Genomic DNA, 20,619 nt, shown 5'->3' with positions numbered 1-20,619 from the left:
GCTATGAATACTCTGGTTCTGATTCAGCAATCGCGTCGTGTAGAAACAGAGCATTGCCGGCGCTGCTAATGACGTTCATTGACTGTCAGCTGCAAATTAGATCTGATCTAGGCACCGATTCTCGGCAGTTTCTGCTGTACATATATTGAATTGTATATAGAAGACCAATATTTTTGATTATTAGACGCTGCGGATTTTATGCATTTTTGAGAAAAATGACTAGACCAAAAACGCACAAAATTGTGAAGACATGGGATGAATTTGAGGATATTTTTATATTAAATACATCTTACTGAAATTACTAAAAGAGGACAATTATTAAATTTTATTAGAATAAATTATTAAATGAGGCTTATGTTCCTTGCAATTATTATCCGCAGTATAGTGATTATGTATTTTTGAACCGACTGTGAGTCATTTAAATCGAGATTATACATACAACCTGTTGAGGCTAGAGCATAGAGTATTTTACTTGGAATTTCATGGAATAATTTATATCAAATATGCACAGAATCCGCGATCCAATGCTGATAATTGTAAATAAATATCCATATTGATGATATAATATTATTAGGTTGTCCTTTCCATTTAACATCGTGGATTTAGTAACATGTAAAACTATTAATCGAATTCACACCTAATGCTTCGACTTTTGGCCAACTAGAATCGCGGTCGGTACCACTGCGCGACAGATCATTATGCAGCTTGATGGAGTGTCCGACGATTTTCGCAAAGTCCGTCGTTCCAGCGGAGGACACTGAAGCGAGAAGAAGCTCGTCGAGTCCCGCGGAAACGCAAAATTCCGGAGAAGGCTTAAATGTCCGAGGTTCGCGTAAGGGACCGCAAGCCGCACAATTGGGCGCGGTGGACCGCAAGCGGCACGCGAGACCGCACAGTGCAACGTAACGAGCCGCATTCCGTGCGTGGACCGCATAACAGGCCGCACACGGCCCAACGGTTGCGCACCACTGCTCTCTCCGCTTCTCTCTCTCTCCCTCTCTCTCTCTCTCTCTCGCGCTCTCTAACTTTCCCGCTTAACGCACCTGAGCTGAGGTATTCACGAAAAACAAAGCCGCCAGTCAGTCTGAGAATCAGCGTGGATCGTCTAGTTTCCTCTCATTCCTATGTATCTGTGTATGTGTAATAATGCTATAAAACAAAACAGTGAGAGATAAATGTATAATCGGAGCCAAAAATAGAATGTTTACAATAGAATGTCGCATTTTAGAGATAAAAGCTCCACCATGCGACGCCTGATGGCAAAAATCGACATGTTATAGTGGTAGAACGAACTAGCGGCGCCTGGTGACAAAAATTGACGTCCAATTAAGTGACAACAGACTGCGGATTTTATGAATTTTTTTACAAAAATGACTGGGTCAAATACGAAACTTTAGAAACGTTAAAAGAATTTCAGAATATTCTTGTGTTATGTAACAATTGTTAAAGTAATATCTTATTCAAGTACGTCTTTATTTAAGTAGTGACACATTCTTTTAACGTCTCTAAAGTTTCGTATTTTACTGTCATTTTTGTACAAAATTCTTCTAACGAGAAAAGACATTTTTATCTGACTTAAATTTTCTCTAATCAACTTTGTTAGACCATTTTTATTTTCCATAAAAATCCGCGGTCTAGAAATGGGTGACAGGATTTCATCTACTTATAGTATGTACTGAAATGAAATGATGTCAAGGCAATGATTCAATATGTTCCATCGTTGTTTCATATTTTAATTACGAGTCCGGCGGAGTACTATATTCGGTTTTTTATCACATTTGAAAACATAAAGTATTTACCTTTCTTTTAAAACAACAATTAACTCCTACCACTTGTTACTGAAACAGATATTAGAATGTTCTGAATCCAAAACAGTTTTGGAAATTTCTCTGTTCTTTCGGGTGGACTAGTAGAACGGACTAGCGGCTCCTGGTGGCAAAAATCGGCAGCTGATCGGGGTCCGCTAGTAGGACGATTAGTGTTGTGACGATGATCAATGAGCCGGACGCACAGTGATACCTATCATCTCTCAAAAAGTTGGCCAAAATGCAGTCCTTAAGATTGCCTTTTAATTTGAGTCCCGTCGACATTTATGCGGATAATACTTGTGGAGACTTCGTTGGGACTTCCAAAAATAAAGGTGTGAAAATCATTTACTTATGCGAGTTTGCATTGTCATTCGACCAACGTTACAATGCATACAAATTGAAACACGTATTTTGTTTTAAAGCTAAACCTACCAAGCGGTAACAGTGACAGGTACATTCACTGACTCATAAAAGCGAGAAGATCGAATTCATGTAGGTTATGTAAAGTTTTGTTGTAAAACTCACTGCTAATAATTTATTCAAGAATGTCCCCTGAAGTTTGTGGTATTGTAGAATAAGGAATCTGTCGCTTCGGCCGTGATTGGTTTTACTAGTGTCAAGAAGACACTGTCGGATATTCTCAGTGTATATCCGGAACGATATTGTGTATCCGTGAATTTAACGGCCGACACGTAACAGTGCGATAAGATTAAAACACGCTCCGTGCTTTACACCGCGTGCATTATCGCGCGAACATATTCGATACAGTTGTAGCATGTCAGATTTACAAGGAAAACAAAGAATTTCGCTCGGGTATGAAAATCAGCTGCGATCATAACCTCTTGCTCCTCTTGCTCTATCATAACTGCGTCGATTAGCGCTCCTTCGCTCTCAACGCTCGGACGGCGGGACATTTTTAAAACTGTATTATTTACGATGTTTCTAACAATTCTGAGCTTTGTTTATCAATTTCTCAAAACATATTTTCTCGTTAGACTTTCTGTTGTTCCCAATGTAACTGCAATTTATTTTATTTAAATGCTATAATAATTGAGTAATTAAATGAACGACTTAAATACATTCACCGGGTCGACATAGACCCGGCCACCGCGTTGCTAGGGTTAATAGAACGGAAACAATTTGTACATATCTCAAGGCAACCGTTGTTGCTGAACGTTTTGCTCGATAATAAAGCGTCCGCCGAAGTTCCATGTAGGAAAATCGATCGAGTATCGATTAATCGTTCGAAGAAGTATCGGATACGTACCAGAAACACGTGCAAGATAATTTATTTTCTTTCCGCCATGAACGATAGCGCGCGCGTGTCGAGTCGATTACGTTCGTTAAAAAAAAAAAAGAGAATCGATGCCGGATCATCGCCATTGCATCGCGTGCGTATTTTTCGTTGTTGTTTCGCGATATCGTCTATGTCGCGAAGTTTGTATTTACTTCGCCAGCAGATTTTTCTACGTCATCGGATTTGTCCGTTTTCGAAATCCGTGTCAAAAGCGAGCGCGATTTTGTTGCGACCCCCATGAAAAATTACGTAATCCCGGCCGAGTGTTATTTAATTTTGATAAAACTACTGCTATCTGTCAACATGTTTGTGTACGAGCGTCGAGATCAAAGGCAGGACAGATTAAAACTTCGACGTCAGTTTTGTGCTCCATCGACGCGGACGTTCCGAATCTTTGCTGCCCGGTTCGGTCGCTCGAAACGCCATAAATGCTACCTATCGGCTTACCGTGCAACCTTCTCGTTGAAATTAGAGATAATTGGAGATCTTGCTGCAGATCACCAATTCTATACGTCATTTTACGAATATTACAACGAAAGAAATGTTTCTATCGCAAACTGAAATATTACTGTTTGCAAAAAGTAAACTGTAAAAAGAACAATTGAGATTTAGTGGACAAAATGGCACATCGGAAATCACTCACAGGTGCCAACTTCTAGAAAATTATATTCCGACAAATCTCGTATAAGAAAGACCTCAAGAATATTAATATAATATAATTAATTAATATGAATAATAATATAACTAATATAATATAATTTATTATTATTATTATAATAATACAATTAATTTCATGAATTAAGGAATCAAGAATCACCAGTTAGAAAAATAATTTCATTCTTTCATCGATAAGTTGGTTGGGCCAGTTTGGTTGACAAAATGGTTCGCCACATCGAAAATCCCTCAGCGGTGCCAACCTCTGGAAAACTATATTCCGACAAATTTCGTTTAAGAAAGACCTCAAGAAAATTAATATAATTAATTAATATGAATAATAATATAATTAATAAATATGTAACTAATATAATATAATTTATTATTATATTATAATGTACTAATATAATATATAATTAATATAATATAATTAATTCCATGAATTAAGGAATCAAGAATCACTAGTTGGAGAAATAATTTCATTCTTTCATCGATAATTTAAACAAGCTGTAGCTATTATTATTTCGAGATTACTGTCTGCTTGGACCACCGCGAGGTCCGCCGATTCAAGCTGCTAACTACTAATTTTTCCTTTACCGTTTCATGAAAGCTCGGGACATAAATTCACGAAGATTTACAATCTGTTTGTCAGCTGACGCAGCAAGAACTAGCAGAAGGTCGAACTCCGGCAGAACTTTCTTTCCCGAGGTAATCTCAAGAGAGATTAATAAAGTTTAGAAGCTTTCCTACGGCAAGAAAACAGCTTAAGCTGTAGTAAACCTCGCTAATTGTATTTTTTTTCTTTTTTGATTTTCTATAAGCCAAGGATACAGTGGAGCCTCCGTTATCCGACTTGAATAACGCGGCATAAATGTTCGGATAATGCAGCAATGACTGAATAACGGTTAACGGTCTTTTTGTAAGCTATCCATTTGGAAAACCGAAATTACTTTCGGGACAATCTAATAATAATTTTTATTACCGATACTATAACAATGTTCCTGTTACAGATCACGTTTCAAAGACTTTCGTGATCAGTGTATTTGTGTAATTTACAATTGTGGCACCAGAGGTTCGGACAATCGAGTTCCTAGTGTACCAAAAAATTCGCAACAAGTGCAGTTAATCAAACAATCAGATCCATGCCAGTAATCGCCAAGAAACAAGCGATTCACTGGCCTATGAGTCATTGTGGCGGCGCCACCGTAGCTTTAATAGCCACGTAAACTGAATAAGCCGTGTCAGGCCACGGCTTCTGACCTTGTGGCACGCGTTGCGACCATCAACTATCGGCGAGACCTTTCAGTGTCATTTGCTTTCTTCGACTGCCTTCCAAAGCATCCGATGACTGATCGAAGGGAACACCAGTTTGAATCGTGCGTTTTGGGGGATTTGTCGTGGACTTGCTGATGTCATTTATCAAAATTAGGTTAGGCCAGGGTTAGTTCTAAGCCTAGCGAAGACAGCATAAATGTGGCACATCTGCGTTTTGGGGACTTTTCGTCGACGTGGACTTGCCAATGCCATTTTTCAAAATTCGGTCGCCACTAGTTTTTGTTCTTGAACTTGGCCGCCACTTATTATTCGATTATTAGATATTATATTATTAGATATTATTGGATATCGCACACTGTCTCCAAAATGACCACAAATAAACAAATAAAATACAGTAATCGAAACATTTTTTGTTACATTGCAAGAACCTTTCCAGAAAGAGATGCGAATACGAACGAACAATTCCTTACCGAAAGTGTGAGACGCTCAGCTTGTTTTCACATTGACGCGTTTCTAATTTTTTCATTCACAATTGTTGAAATTGCTAACGATACAAAAAATAGCAATCTTCTTTTATTGTCTTATGCTTTTGTCCAGGTAATGCCAGTTCATTTTTGCTTTTCGTTCCTATTATTTTCTTATCGTATAACCCGAAGACTTAAGATAGTGTCCGCTCACTCTAGAGATAATATTTGAGGAGATAATATACAGGATGATCCACATGAAACAAACCACCTAAATTACCACCCATGATCACCTAGTATTCTTTAGTTCCTTATATCATTCCTGATCTGTGAGGCACCTTTATGTTTACATTCCCCTTCTTACTCGCTGCGACAGTGGGGGAGATAGTAAGATGGGTAATGTAAATACAAAGGCGTCTTCTTCTCGCGTGAGAACTATACAGGGTGTCCTAAAATTATGGTATTTCCGAGAAATGAGGTGTTCCCGAGGTCATTTGAAGTAAGTTTCGCCTCAGCGAAAATGCAATCCGCGGTTTTGTTTACGAGTTATTAACGAAAAACACTGACCAATGAGAAATCACGTACGACTGACGCCCCGCCCACGCGACCACGATTGGTCAGTGTTTTTCGTCAATAACTCCTAAACGAAGCCGCGGATTACAATATTGCTAAGGAAAAAGTTACTTCAAATGATCTTAGGAACTCCCCATTTCCCGAAAGTACCATAATTTTGGGACACTCTGTATAGAAATAACGGTACAAGACACAGTAGTACACAGTATTATACATGCCACGCTGTAAACGCAGTGCCATGTCGCTTGCGGGACTCCTGGCGCATGCGTCGCCCACCCCACTCCTTGCGTAACTTATTTCTCTGTGAACACCGGTCCAGCACTGCAACAGCATCCTCCGAAGAATCGAAATATTCGCGGACACAGTCTGTCCCGGCTGTCCATCTCTATTATCCGGATCGGCGATGCCCCGATAAAAGCTGATAGCGGAAAATCCAGTCCGGGCTACAGGGTGCGATAACGATTAGAGTTCTCCACGCGCGGAATCCCGATTTTTCCCGGATGTTCCCTGGGTCACGGTGCTATCGACGATAACGCGGCCGACGGCGTTCTAAATTCCGGTGGCGCGGTAAACAAAAAAAACAACACCGGCAAGATAATTTACCGAAAAAGTTCGATCGGGCCCGGCCGGCGTTTGTTATCCAGAACTTTATGCCAGACTTAATTTAATTTCGCGTGTTCCCGTCACGCCATGGGACGCATGTGCAACGGCCGTCTCCTGAATCTCTCCGACTCCTCTCTCTCTCTCTCTTCTCTCCGGCTATCTTCTCTCTCTCTCTCTATTTTTCTTCTCTCTCACTCTCTTCTCTCTCTCTCTTTTTCTTCTCTCTCACTCTCTCTTTCTCTTCTCTTTCTCTCTCTCCCTCTCTCTTTCTCTCCCTCTCTCTTTTTCTTCTTTCTCACTCTCTTTCTCTTCTCTCTCACTCTCTTTCTCTTCTCTCTCTCTCCCTCTCTCTCTCTGCGTTCCAGCCACGATACGATCCACCCCACGAGCTATTCCTTCGTTTTTTTATCGCCGCCGGCCGGGGAGACCGACAATTTATGTTTTTCGACGGCGAACCGGAGATTTACAGAGGCCGGCGAGGCGGCGCGCGCCGCGGCCACCGAATCCGTGCCAAAACCACCGCAATCTGCGCGCGATCGGGCCTCCGCAGACACCGGCGACAAGGCAGGCCTGTTCACACTGTCGCGATTCTACTTATCGTTCGTCTGACACCGGTGCGCCCGATAATCGGCGGCCACCTCGTACGGGGCGTCCTTAGCTAGACGACCGTTCGGTGTAAACATCGAGGCGACGCTACACGATGGTCCGAATCCGTGGAAATCTGGACAAAATTCATACTACTGTTATTTATGTATTATTTGGCGTGATACAAATATAGCGGAGCCGGTTACTGTGGGGTGACCAATTGCTGTGCCTTTGGGTTGTTTTCGGACATTTTTATAATTTTCGAATAACGCAAATTAAAATTTTTTGTTTATTCTTGAATGAAACAATTTAATGTCTTATTTGATAAATATAAATGAAATTATGCCCGAAAACGAACCAAAAGCACAGTAATTGATCATCCCATAGTAACTGGTTTCAATATTCTATTTTATGGATTTTTAGGGACTGTAGAATACAATTTTGAAACGATTCTTTTGTTAACTAATTTTAGAAACAATGTTAAATAATTAATTAGAAAAATGATTCTGCGAAATTGGTTCCTGGAATTGGATTACATGACTCAAGAAATATGTAAAACTGTATCTATCATAATGTCTTTTATTATTACAATATAATATATTATGTTTTTATAATACTGTATATTATATTATTACAATATATTATTACGTTATTATATTGTCACACAGTATCAGTTAATAAGTAGTTTCTTTGATCACACAATTCAGTTAAGATACACTAAAAAATATTAAAATATATTACGTGAGAAGGTCATTTTTATAATTAATTATTTAACGTTGTTTCTGCAATTATACGTATAACAGCATAACTAATAGTGAATCGATTATTATCATCGTATTTTCGGACTTGTAAAACGTATAAAACTGTTTCTGTTACAGTGTACACGATATTATGCAAACAGTATAATTAATATTAAATTGGTTATCTATGACCTAAAAAATGTATGAAACTGCATAACTGTTGTGATACACGATATTGTATCAAACAGTATAATTAATAGTAAGTCGGTTAACATTAGCCTGTCACCAATCAATTTACTTTGCGCAATAATTTACGGTATAATTGCGGGTCAATTCTTAATTGAATTTAGAACATTTTGTATTCGAACGTTTGCACGAAGTTCGCAAGATTTTGTTACCGCCTGTAGTCACTGCGAACATGAAAAAGGGAGTATTACTTTTACAATGACTCCGCAAAAATCGATGCGCCGATTTTTCGCAAGCGTTTTATCGCACTTTTAACTTGTCCTTAAACAAATACCCCTGATACCGCGTAATTTGCTTCGACTCGTATCTCTTGTTCGATGCTATCATTATCAATCATTTTTTGCAAAATTGGACACCGATTGTTCGCCGGCTTTGTTGTTCTATCAACTAATCGTCATTTCTTGAAAGAAATTCCTCGAACATCAGACGGAGGTTATCCGACTGTATCCGTCGTAAAGTCTTTTCGTAAATTATGTCCTCTCAAAGTTCGACGGTTTAATCTCGAGTGGTGGATCATGTCGTTGCCAAAGCTTCCCATGTCAACAGGGTGACGTTTATCTACTTTTGTCTCCGCGATCGGATAAACCTGTATTATACAATGTATCGAAAATTAATTATGATAGAAACTATAGCAGCAATCGTTGCGTGCCGACCATTTGCTCGGTCAGTTTCGATTTACGCCCACCTATTTGTTTATGCAGTCCCGAAAATGGTTCGCGTTGTTGAAAGCTTTCGGAGTAACTATTTTCTTCGCCAAAATGTTCTCCGTAATTTTCTTGTTGTGGCTTTTCTTTATTTCGGGAAATTTTAATCTCTCTTCGGATTATTTTGCATAACGAGATGTCGATAAAAACGTATGAACAAAGCAGAGTGCGAATAGGGTGAGACCTAACCAAGACGCAAGACACAATCTCAGATATAACCTAGATGAACGCGGATTGCACTGTTTACACTTTCCACAGAGTTCGTTGATCGTATGCGCCCACTTTTTAGGTTAATTTCGACTAATCTAACAAATTCTAGTTGCAATATTATCATATTAGTCGAATTTGTCACATCGATTGTTTCAAGGCTATTGTTCCCGCAAACTAACATCTAAACCGTTCATTTCATGAATTTACTGCAATATTAGTTTGTGATGTATGAACCAAGAAAAATATTGAAAGAATTCGATGCTATTTAATTTTTATTCGTTCCATGCAATATATACAGGAATATCTTATTATTTTGCATAAAGATTAAGGTTAGGTTAGCTGTCAATTGTAATCAGCAGACTGGATCATTCTACAAAGTAAAAATTTTCTAGTTTGTTCAGCAATGTTGCCGAGCTTCTCCAATGTCTCTTCGCGTTTCATCTGTCCGTTCTCATCTTCTTCAATTATCAAACCTCATCGAATGTACACACACACGCGCGCGCGCGTGCGCTGCTCAAAGATTTAACTCGTAGCAGAATAATTTTTCCTATCCCGTTTCGTCGCAATCGCGTCCTGCCGAATCAAGATTAGATAATGTATTCAACTGAAATCTCGGGTCTGTGATCTCCAGAACAGCAAGTTGAAACGTCGTTAGCGTTTCGTGAAATGATAAGCAGGAATGTGACCGCAATCACGCGGTGTTGCAACACTCATCAGATAACACCGAACGGTTTGATCAGACAGCACGATCGAATATAATAATTATGAAACAGAAAATCCTCGATCTAGCAATTTTCCTTAATTCTATTGGATTGGCCAATAAGTCGTTGCGCTTGTGACGGATTCCCACAGTATATATTCTATTCTCCCTACACTGAACTCCGAGAACAGGGAATCGATGGTTGAACGACAACAATTGGACACGTGCCGTTTAACCTCAAAAATATACTCCTCAATTGCTTTGCGCACGTGCTTGCTCGCGGATGATCTACATTAGACTAATTAACTTTGGTTAGAAACTAAATTGCAGATGGCGCATGCGCAACTTGCACAGACGTACCCCACACGATTTTTTTCTCTATCGCCATCTATTGGGAAATAGCGCAACGACTCATTGGCCAATCCAATGGAAAGCTGAGATTCACAATTTTCCACGAAATTGACCGCCCTCCCCCGAAATGAGGTGACCCCCAACAAGCTGTACAGAAACGCTTAGGATGCTTTTAAGATAATCTTACAACTCCCAATAAAATACTATATACAGATAAGTGAACGATCGAAGTAATTAGTCGCGCGATTAAAATTATCGTTCGATTCACGCGGAATACGATAGCGAATTCCGTTCGGCGTCATCGCGTACTGTATTCTCTGCGGCACGTTGCCCGTCAACGTCGTCGGTTCAACTGAATCGGAGACGAGGCGGAGGACACCCTCGATTAGACCGTTCGCCAGTTGCGACAGATAACTATCGCTGAAACACGGTAAAAACGAAAATTGATCAGCGCCCGATCGCTCGACACGATTTTCGGCGATTGAAACGGCAATGAGACCGCGGTTTCAGTCACGCGTGTCGGTTTCGAGTGTCCGCGAGCGACGAACTTTTGCTACGCAGCCAATTAAATCCAATCGAAACCATTTGATCCCGCCACGTCTCATTGTGCATTACGATTCCGCGCATCGTTTTCCATTAGAGCGCGTCGCCCGTTGGTCTGGGGGCTGCGAAAACCGCGGCCGAAAGTCAATTTTTCGAGTTAAACATTCCGAGAACGCTTCTTTCAAAATTTTCAGCTAGTCGCGGGAAACTTCGTGCAAGCTTTCGCAGAAATGATTAAAAGCGTTCGTCACAGTGATTGCTTCATACGAAAGCTTAGGCAATTGCGAGAAGCATGACACAGATTTTAACCGCTACCATCCGCAACCTTGGAAGTTATGCGAATTTTAAGAAACGGATGTTTGCGGAACCAGATGATCTTTTACTTTCGACGATTTTGATGACTAGCAATAAAATCGCTTCGAATTAATTTCTCTGCAGCTTGCAATATAATATATTAATGAACGATTTTTTTTATAAAAATTGAAGGTCACTGCGATTTTTTTAAATATTAAAATTTAATCGAAATTTAAATGCGTCGAAGAATTTCAATTAAGATACCAGCATCGAAGAAACTATGAATATACAATAAATGTAAATATTATTTTTTAATACGATCGTAATGTTAATTTGAATTGTTTCAAAACCAGGTCGCTCATTCATACGGACCAACAGATTATCCGATATTTCCAATCCGCGATAATCGATGATTTCGCGAAATTCTATCGGTCTGACACATGCAACAATAATTGCAAGTCATCGAGCAGATCATAGAGCAATGAGGAAAAACGATTGCGTCGCATGATCACGGAATTGAGATTAGGCACACTACATCTCGATCCGAACGCATGATCGTTCTATTTGTTAGCTTTAGAGCTTACAGCGTAAGCGACGATGCTATGAATAAAATGAGAGAGAGCTGAGGAGCAGCAGTGGATCGTAATGAAAACTATCTAGAATCTACTTCACGAAGTAGAAAATTTAATCTGTCCGAATCCAAGTAGAGAATCTAATTTTCTGAAATCAACTAGACAAAGTAAACAATCTATTTCACAAATTAGAAAATTTAATCTGCCCGAATCCAAGTAGAAAATCTAATTTATCTGATATGTATTTTACAAAGTAGAAAAACGAGTGCAAAGTAGAAAATTTAATCTATTCAAAATCTATTTTGCAGAGTAGAAAATCTAACATCAACTTTGTACAGTAGAAAAGTCTGCCTCCCAAAGTAGAAAACCGAATACATGTAAAATAAATTTCACAAAGTAGAATAACTATCTTGAATCTACGTCACAAAGTAGAAAATTGAATCTGTCCAGAATCTACCTGACAAAGCAAAGAATTTCAGTCTGTCTCAAATTTAATATACCTGAAATCTAAATGGAAAATCTAATTTACCTGAAATCTAAATATAAAATCTAATTTACCTGAAATTTAAATGGAATATCTAATTTACGTGAAACCTAAATGGAAAAAACCAATTTGTGACAACTGTAACACTGAGCTTACAATTAAGCACGTCCTAATTGAATGTCCAGTGTACAATAATATCAGAAAAAAAGTAAAAATTCCCAATACCATCAAAGAATGTTTGGACAACTACAGACAAACAGCAAAAGTTATGTCATACTTAGAAGAAACCAAATTGTTTAGCGAAATTATATAGTAACATAAGAAGCCTAGATTAAGAAAATAATGTAAAATGTAATGCAGAACCATTGTATATTACACTACATGTAACCTACAAATGTTTTTCCACAAATGATCGCCAAATGCTATTAAGCAGATGCGATATTAAATAAATAAATTTAAAAGAAAAGAAATGGAAACTCTAATTTACCTGAAATCTAAATGGAAGCCTAATTTACCTGAAATCTATTTTACACAGTAGAAAGTCAAATTCGCCTGCTACACAAAGCAGAAAATCTAATCTCTATAAAGTCTCGCGTTCGTCTCATTGTTTAGCATCTTCGTTTAGTTTCTTTGTCCAGCATCTTTGTTTATTTTCTTTTTTCAACTCAGATTCGTTCGATTCACTGTGACCTAGAGTTTTCCAGATGGTTCAATCGTTATCGTTTGTAAAAGTATTCGGCAGATGACATCCTAAACCTAGCTGTACTAAATCTAACTTAAAAAGATAACCTTAACGAAAAATACAAGAAAAAAAGATATTTTTGCCTTTGTCTCGATAGCTAAGATCGATCTGTGGTAACACGTGCAAGGAAAAGTTGTTCAGAATGATGATTTTGGTAAAATATTTCAAGGTCGTCGAATACAGCGAATTAACTAAATAATCCCCTCCCCCACTTTCTGTTATTCTACAGGTTATCATCGATTTGTTCCACGTCTAGTGCAGTTTTTTTTATCGAGGATGACAGAGCGGTTTTTCGCTAAATAGGTGGTCGTTGAAATAATTGAATGTTTTTCGACCGAGGCGAACCAAGAATGGCCAGGGCCGTATCAATTGTCGATGATTTCCGCGATATCGTCTACCCAAATATCATGTTCGTAATTTACCGTCAATTAGAAGCTATTGGTCTCTTGACTGGCTGACCCAGCCGCAAATTATACGTATTATATAATATATTCTATATGTGTGTGTGTATGCGTATGTAATGCGTGTACTATATTCTATAGGCAGCGGCATGCATATAGACGCGTATGTGTACGTGGATGAAAATAGCTCGATGCCAGATACAAATCAATAACCCCCAGCGATCCGATATAATATAATTTAGTAACGCAGTTGTATGAGACAATCTATATTGGTGACGGCGCCAAATCGGTCCTGAGTAAACATCGCACACTTTTTCGCTATTGACCCTCGGACATAGCATGGCGGTTCCAATTCTGGCCGGTCGAAAGTCCCGGACAATTACACGCAAGACCAATTAGTAGTTTCATTCGTTCCTAAATTCACTACGCGATAATTCCACACAGTGATCGCTGTTTGAAGAATTTGTCAATGTATTAAATTGATGCTGTTGGAGCTGTTAATGGAATGTCATGCCTTGTTGACCTCACATCTCAAAGCGGTGACCCTTTACACATTCAAAACTGTCACCTTTACTATTATTATTGCACGACTTCACTGTAGTTTTTATCATGATTATTCTATAACTACATTACAAACTTTTGTATTATTATTATTATTATTATTGTATAACTGCAATACAATCTTTATTATAATTAATATTTTTTATTGTATGACTGCATTACAATCTTTATTACTATTATTATTGTTGTTATATAACTGTGCATTACAATTTTTATTATTATTATTATTATTATTATTATTATTATTATTATTATTATTATTATTATTATTATTATTATTATTATTATTATTATTATTATTATTATTATTATTATTATTATTATTGCTGCATAACTGCATTACAATCTTGATTATTATTACAATTGTATTATTGCATAAGTTCCACAGCATATTATTTTTCATGGCTGCCATAATTCAGAGAGAGAGAGAGAGAGAGAGAGAGAGAGGACGTTGTACTCATAAAAAATAAATACAAAGGTGATTGTCCAATGAATTAAACTTATATAGAAATAAAATGACAGTCGTATCGAGCAAAAATTCCGTGAAAATTCATTGAATGTTCAATCTTATTAACTTGACACCCCATAATGACAAGTATGTAAAACAAAAGATGTTGCTATAAACATTTAGATTGGTCAAATTAATCTTGAAATTTCATTTCTTCACGATGAGGTGTAACTAATTGCGACATAAATAAAAAGTTAGAATATTTTTGACAAATAAAAAGACCGTAAGAACAATATTAAAACCATTTTGTGACTTGTTGGCCACTCTATGTGTTTTGATCGTTGGTCTCCAAACCAGACGTGTCGTGATTAGAAGGCTGCTTGAACAAATGGATTAACCTGTTTAAGAATTTTGACGAGTAGAGAGAAATGGTTAGTTACGCGGTAGCGTCGTGATTATAGCATTAGATATAATTATAATACTGTAACATACAGAGCTTGTTATAATACACGCAGACCGAGTAATTGAATTTCTCAAATAACCACATTCGTAGCACAGTGTAGATATAATGATCTCTCTAATGAAAACACAAAAACGTAGCTATTTTGTAATGAACGTGACACACTCAAATATACAAATACTGTCAACCAATATTATTCCTGTAAATATTCTCAGTGTAAATGTTTATTTATTAATAACCCGAGTACAGTTACTAATCGACCAGAGATTGTAAAATAGTAAACGCAGCTCTCAATTCACTCAACTCTCACATCTATCAATTCACAGCACTGAGCTCTCAATACTCTCAACTCTCAGCTCACAGCGCTCAGTTCTCGTTTTACTCAGCACTCTAATCTATCAATTCTCAGTTCACAGCACTCGGCACTCAGCTCTCATTTCACTCAACTCTCCCATCTATCAATTCTCAGTTCACAGCACTCTGCACTCAGCTCTCAATTTTCTCAAGTCTTCCATCTATCAACTCTAAGCTCACAGCACTCAACTCTCGATTCTCTCAACTCCCAGCTAGCAATTCTTTGAACTCTGAGCTACCAATTCTCAACACTTAACTCTCAACTAACAACTCTCAGCTCACTGCATTCAGCACTCAATTTTTTCAACTCTTGCATCTATCAACTTACAGCTCACAGCACTCAACACTCAATTCTCTCAACTCTCAGCTTCTCTTAACTCTCAACTCTTAGCTCTCAACTTTCAGCTCACAGCACTCAGCTCTCAATTTACTCAACTCTCCTATCTATCAACACTCAGCTTTCAATTTGCTCAACTCTCTCATCTATCAACCCTAAGCTCACAGCACCTAGGTCTCAATACTCTCAACTCTCCCGTAGAACAACTGTCAGTTCACAGCACTAAGCACTCAGCTCTCAATTTTCTCAACTCTCGCATCTATCAACTTTCAGCTAACAGCACTCAGCTCTCAATTCTCTCAACTCCCAGCTAGCAATTCTTTGAACTCTGAGTTGCCAATTCTCAACACTTAACTCTCAACTAACAACTCTCAGCTCACTGCATTCAGCACTCAATTTTTTCAACTCTTGCATCTATCAACTTACAGCTCACAGCACTCAGCGCTCAATTCTCTCAACTCTCAGCTACCAATTCTCTTAACTCTCAGCTCTCAACTTACAGCTCACAGCACTCAGCAATCAGCACTCAATTATTTAAAATCATTATTTATTTCTATAATACCTGCAGGGCACCTCGAGAACAAAATACCTGCTGATTTTCCAATTGCTACGACCAACACATTATAAACAAGTCCGTGTCCGAATCACTCCAACATTTAAAACTTATTCTTCCACGGATATAACGAACATTGAAATATTCTCTTATTCCTACGAGAGACAGCAGACGTTCAACTCGGACTCGTTTCAAATGCCCATAATTATTAAAACCACGAAAGCGTTTCTCTCTCTCTCTCTCTCTCTCTCTCTCTCTCTCTCTCTCTCTCTACGACAGTTCAAACTAAATTAATTAAAATCTCAATACATTCGAATAATACGTGCGTATAGAACATCGTACCATAGAAATAGCGCATACTTTTAATCGGTTATGCCTGGCAAATAATGGGAACAGAGGCAGCTTATGCAACGGCAATTTTTCACGTTTCTGTTCTATTCGTGTTATTCCTGAACTATTATCCGTCCGTTTGTCTGCTAACTCCGTCGCGCTCGTCGCAGCCGACGCATTGTTCTCTTAAAAACGTTATGGCTTCGATGTTCCAACGGACCGCGCGCGGCTTATCGTTTCGGGAGATCGTTTTCAATAGAACTTCATTCAACTCTCTGATGCGAATTACCTTTCAAACAGACGTCAATTAAATTTTCTGCGATGGCATTGTGGAACGGAATCGTACGAACAGCAGCCGTCCGAATAAATAAATTATTTCGCAATGTCCTAGCGTTCTTTCGGCCGTGATTTTCCCTGGGCGTAGACAGACGATTGCTACGTTCGTCGTCGCAGCCAAGAGAAGAAAAAAGTACTCGGTTTGAAATTGTTTCCACATTCCTTCGATTCTGCAGCCTGTTTTCTTAAATTCTACAGGGTGTTCCATTAAAGCTGTTCCAGAGCAATAACTCCGTTAGCGTTAACAATATTAAAAAATGCTACAGGGACAAATTGTATGATTCGAGGGGACACACGTTGCTGTGGAAACAGTTTCTCCTTGAAGGTCATATCTTTCGAACCGTCAAGGTCATCGATGTTTTTTCAAACGGGATTACACATTTCTATCGTTATATCGCGACAGCTAAGGTCGAAACGAATCCGATGACTTGTAACAACACGACCTTCGAGTGACCTTGAGTACGAATAAATCTTGAAACGTCAACGATGAAAAATTTATTGGAATAAATGTTAAAAATTATTGTCATATTTTAATTTGATTACAGAAAGAGCGTCGTACATCTGCTCCGTTACTTCTATAATTTGATATTGGCTACGCGGACCGGCGACCAATCGCAGCCGATTTCGGCGCGACGAACAACGCGATGATCGATCAGCTTGAGGTCACGCCAAGGTCATGTTATTATAGATCGTTGGATTCGTCTTGACTTCAGCTATCATGATGCAGAAACAGAAGTATGTAATCCCATTTAAAAAAGCATTGATGACCTTGAAATCTCGAGAAATATGACCTTAAAAAAAAACTATTTTCACAGCAACGTGTGTCCCTTCGAACCGTACAATCTGTTCCTCTAGCATTTTTCGGTATCGTTGACGCTAACAGAGATATTGTCCTGTAACAGCTTTAGTGGAACACTCTATACGTCTTAATCCTATCTTTAGATCTTATCTTATTCTTGCTGTATACATTCACTATCTGTACACTTTACCTGTACTGCATCAGACAGCCTTGGACTAATGGTACAGAAACCTGTAGATCGTCCTGCGCAACCATAAGCGACACGCTACAGGATTACAAATTCGCCGCATCGATGCTCCAGCAATTTTCCTCGTAAAGACTAATGAAACTCGCCTCGAAAATGATTTTTCGTCACGAACATCGCATTTCTGATGTTTCGTGATTCATTTGTCTACATCCATCCATAACGTTACGTTAACGTTTAAGGTTATGGTATAATAGGTATCGGTAATTTTGTTATTATAATTTTTATTTATAGCCATTTTATTACTTATACAGTTAATGATTTCATTGTTATTTGACAGTAATATTATTATTTATACAGTTAATAATTTCATTGTTATTTGACAGTAATTTTATTACTTATATAGTTAACAATTTCATTGTTATTATTACTTAAGTTATAATATATATAAATAAGTAATTTTATTATTTATACAGTTAATAATTTTGTTATTCTTATAGGAAAATTTTATTACTTATACAGTTCATAACAATAATAATATTATTATTACACAGTAATTTTATTACTTATGCAGTTAATAACTTCATTATTATTATATAGTAGTTTTATTACTTGTACAGTTCATAACAATAATGTTATTATTATTATTATACAGTAATTTTATTATAATTACATCATTTTAGAGTAATGTTATTATTAACACTTGTTGTTATTAACAAGTTGTTTAACGTTATTTCTAGATTTAAGGTAATGGTATAATAGGTACTGATAATTTATTTTCTTGTCATAAGTTTTATTTATAGCAATTTTATTACTTATACTGTTAATTTATACACATTTATATAACCTTAAACTAATTTTTAATTGTACAATTAGAAAATAACATTGTAATAATAATATAATCATCAACTACATAAGTAATAAAACCAGCGTAAATTATAACAGGAAAATGACTAGCACCTGTTATACAATTATGATAAACCCAGACACAACGTTAAACTAGTTTCTAACTGTACAATTAATTTTTACATAAATATATATTTAAATATATATACATATATAAACTAACAGCATACGCAACAAAAAACTGCCATAATTACTATAACCCCCGGCCCATTAACCCCCCCGATTTTCGAGAAGACCCGCAATTGCGCTCGCAAAAAGACCGTTCGCCAGTCATGAAACCACTGGCGGTCCGAGCGGCCTAGAGGAGAGGTGGGGGATTTTTGCAGAGAGGGGAGAGCGGCCGTTGCAACAGATTTATACGTAGGATCGACAGGCTCGAGCAACCCATTTGCGGTCGGTGACGCCGCGAAGCGACGGTATCGGCGCGCGATCGTCGTCAGCAGGGAATACGTTAGAGCAAGGTGGCCGGAGCGATAGTTCGCGCGGGTTCTCCTTTCACTCGCGATTCTATTCGATCCGATACGATCCGATTTGGCCGAGACCTTCGGCGCTAGTCGGTCAGTCGTCCCGAGGAAATCGAGCGGGCTGCTGGAACGGCGGCGTGAGCCTACTGCGAGGCGTACTGTCAGTCGCGGGCCATCGGTGACAGCACTGTTCCTCTCGGCGCGGATCCGCCGGCTGCGTGGGGAATCTGATCGATCCAGACCGATCCAGAATCGTGGAACCGATGACAACGCCAGCACGGAAGAGGTGCGAGAGAGGAACGAGCGACGCTGCCGCCGCTAGTTCAAGGCCGAAGCCGTGAAAAGCTGTGAGCCGGGGTCGTCGGGACCGGACGAATAACTTTGTGCCTTTTACCTGCTACGCTGTGCTCCGCGGCTGTGCCCGGTGTCCTAGGAAAATTACTTCGAGAACAGGTACGTCCAGCTCATCCTCCCGGTTCTTGTTTGAGCTTCTCGTTTTTCGAACCGGACGACCCGCGGTGGTCTGGCAATTCGCTTTCTATGGCTGAAATTATTTCAGCGTTGCTTCAACGTCTAAGCAGATTAGAATAGGTTAGCCAGAATATTATCAAGTCAAATATATGACGAGTATACTCGTCGCGACGAAACGGTGACATTTTAGGTTATGACGAGTATACTCGTCGAGAATAAATTACGACATTTTAGGTTACGACGAGTATACTCGTCAAGAATAAATAATAATATTTTGTGTTGCGACGAGTATACTCGTCAGAAGCAACTGTTAAGTTCAGTAAAGAAACAAATGTTGCGAATAAAATTCATAAATGTAACTGCCGTTTCTCTGCGACATAATTTTACATTATAACAGTCGCGCCTACACTTTCGAAAATGTAGACGATTTCGTTGGCAATAATTATTAATAATTTGGAAAATTCGATTTCGATCGCTCGTAATGATTTTCGATGCTGGAGACGATCATGCTCGATTCCGGTTGTTCCGGCAACAATTTATTTTCTATCTTGGTTATTTCGATGAGTTGGCAATAACGTGTCGATGTGTTGAAACTTTTCTGATGTTATTACGGCGATGTCTTTCATCACCGATTTTCCTTTATAAGTGTAGAAAATCTGCAGTCTGATTATCAGCGAGAAGAATTCTGCTTAGGTCACTCCTAATAGATGCCGTCAGTGGCAAGGAACTTTATTTCGTTCGCTCGCGACAATCACGGTGTCAAACCAAATTTATTTTAATTGGTCCAGTTAGGTGTTACCAGTGCAGGAAATTGTATTTTATGGAACGATAAAGAATTGTTTCGCAATTGCCGAAAAAATATTGCCGGCGTTCAACATTGTTGCACATTTAAATTGAATAACCGAAAAATATTGTTCCATATTTTCAACTCGGCGAAATAATTTTCAAACGAACGAAATGTCTATGTAGTTTCCGCGTCGGTCGCAATTAATGTGCAAACATTTTTTGTTTCGCATAACAATCCAATTATAACAATTATGGTCCCTGATCTAAGGACACCGAGACGTTATACTATTATACAACTCGGTAATGTTTTACTCTGTGTAATTAATTACTAGGCCGTCGATTTCATACGTTTATGACAGAAATTAGCGAAATGTGAAATTGCGG

The 20,619-nt window shown here is 38.3% G+C and overlaps 1 protein-coding gene and 2 long non-coding RNA genes across 5 annotated transcripts in view; 2 read left to right on the top strand and 1 right to left on the bottom strand.

Annotated features, from left to right (window-relative positions):
- The first annotated feature begins 1,947 nt into the window (after positions 1-1,947).
- LOC117225711 (uncharacterized) lies at positions 1,948-5,432 on the top strand. 2 transcript variants are annotated; one of them, XR_004491578.2, is made up of 4 exons: positions 1,948-2,140; positions 4,370-4,467; positions 4,581-4,678; positions 4,770-5,432. It is a non-coding gene; the product is annotated as an uncharacterized LOC117225711 (long non-coding RNA). The 2 variants fall into 2 exon arrangements; XR_013034761.1 differs by lacking the exon at positions 1,948-2,140 and having other exon boundaries at positions 4,123-4,467.
- LOC143260509 (uncharacterized) lies at positions 3,844-11,069 on the bottom strand. The gene is made up of 2 exons (XR_013034762.1): positions 8,931-11,069; positions 3,844-8,831 (listed from the first exon to the last, which is right to left on the bottom strand). It is a non-coding gene; the product is annotated as an uncharacterized LOC143260509 (long non-coding RNA).
- A 7,816-nt stretch (positions 11,070-18,885) lies between these two features.
- The window catches only part of Ctns (lysosomal cystine transporter cystinosin), a 35,981-nt gene continuing 34,247 nt past the window's right edge, over positions 18,886-20,619 (top strand). For both annotated transcript variants that reach the window (XM_033479390.2, XM_033479388.2), the window contains exon 1: positions 18,886-19,431. The gene's annotated coding sequence lies outside the window, so the exon portion shown is untranslated. The remainder of the gene's footprint in view (positions 19,432-20,619) is intronic.

This window comes from Megalopta genalis, chromosome 14 (assembly GCF_051020955.1).
Source record: "Megalopta genalis isolate 19385.01 chromosome 14, iyMegGena1_principal, whole genome shotgun sequence".
NCBI classification, from domain to species: Eukaryota; Metazoa; Arthropoda; class Insecta; order Hymenoptera; family Halictidae; genus Megalopta; species Megalopta genalis.
This window is presented reverse-complemented; position numbering and strand designations above follow the sequence as displayed.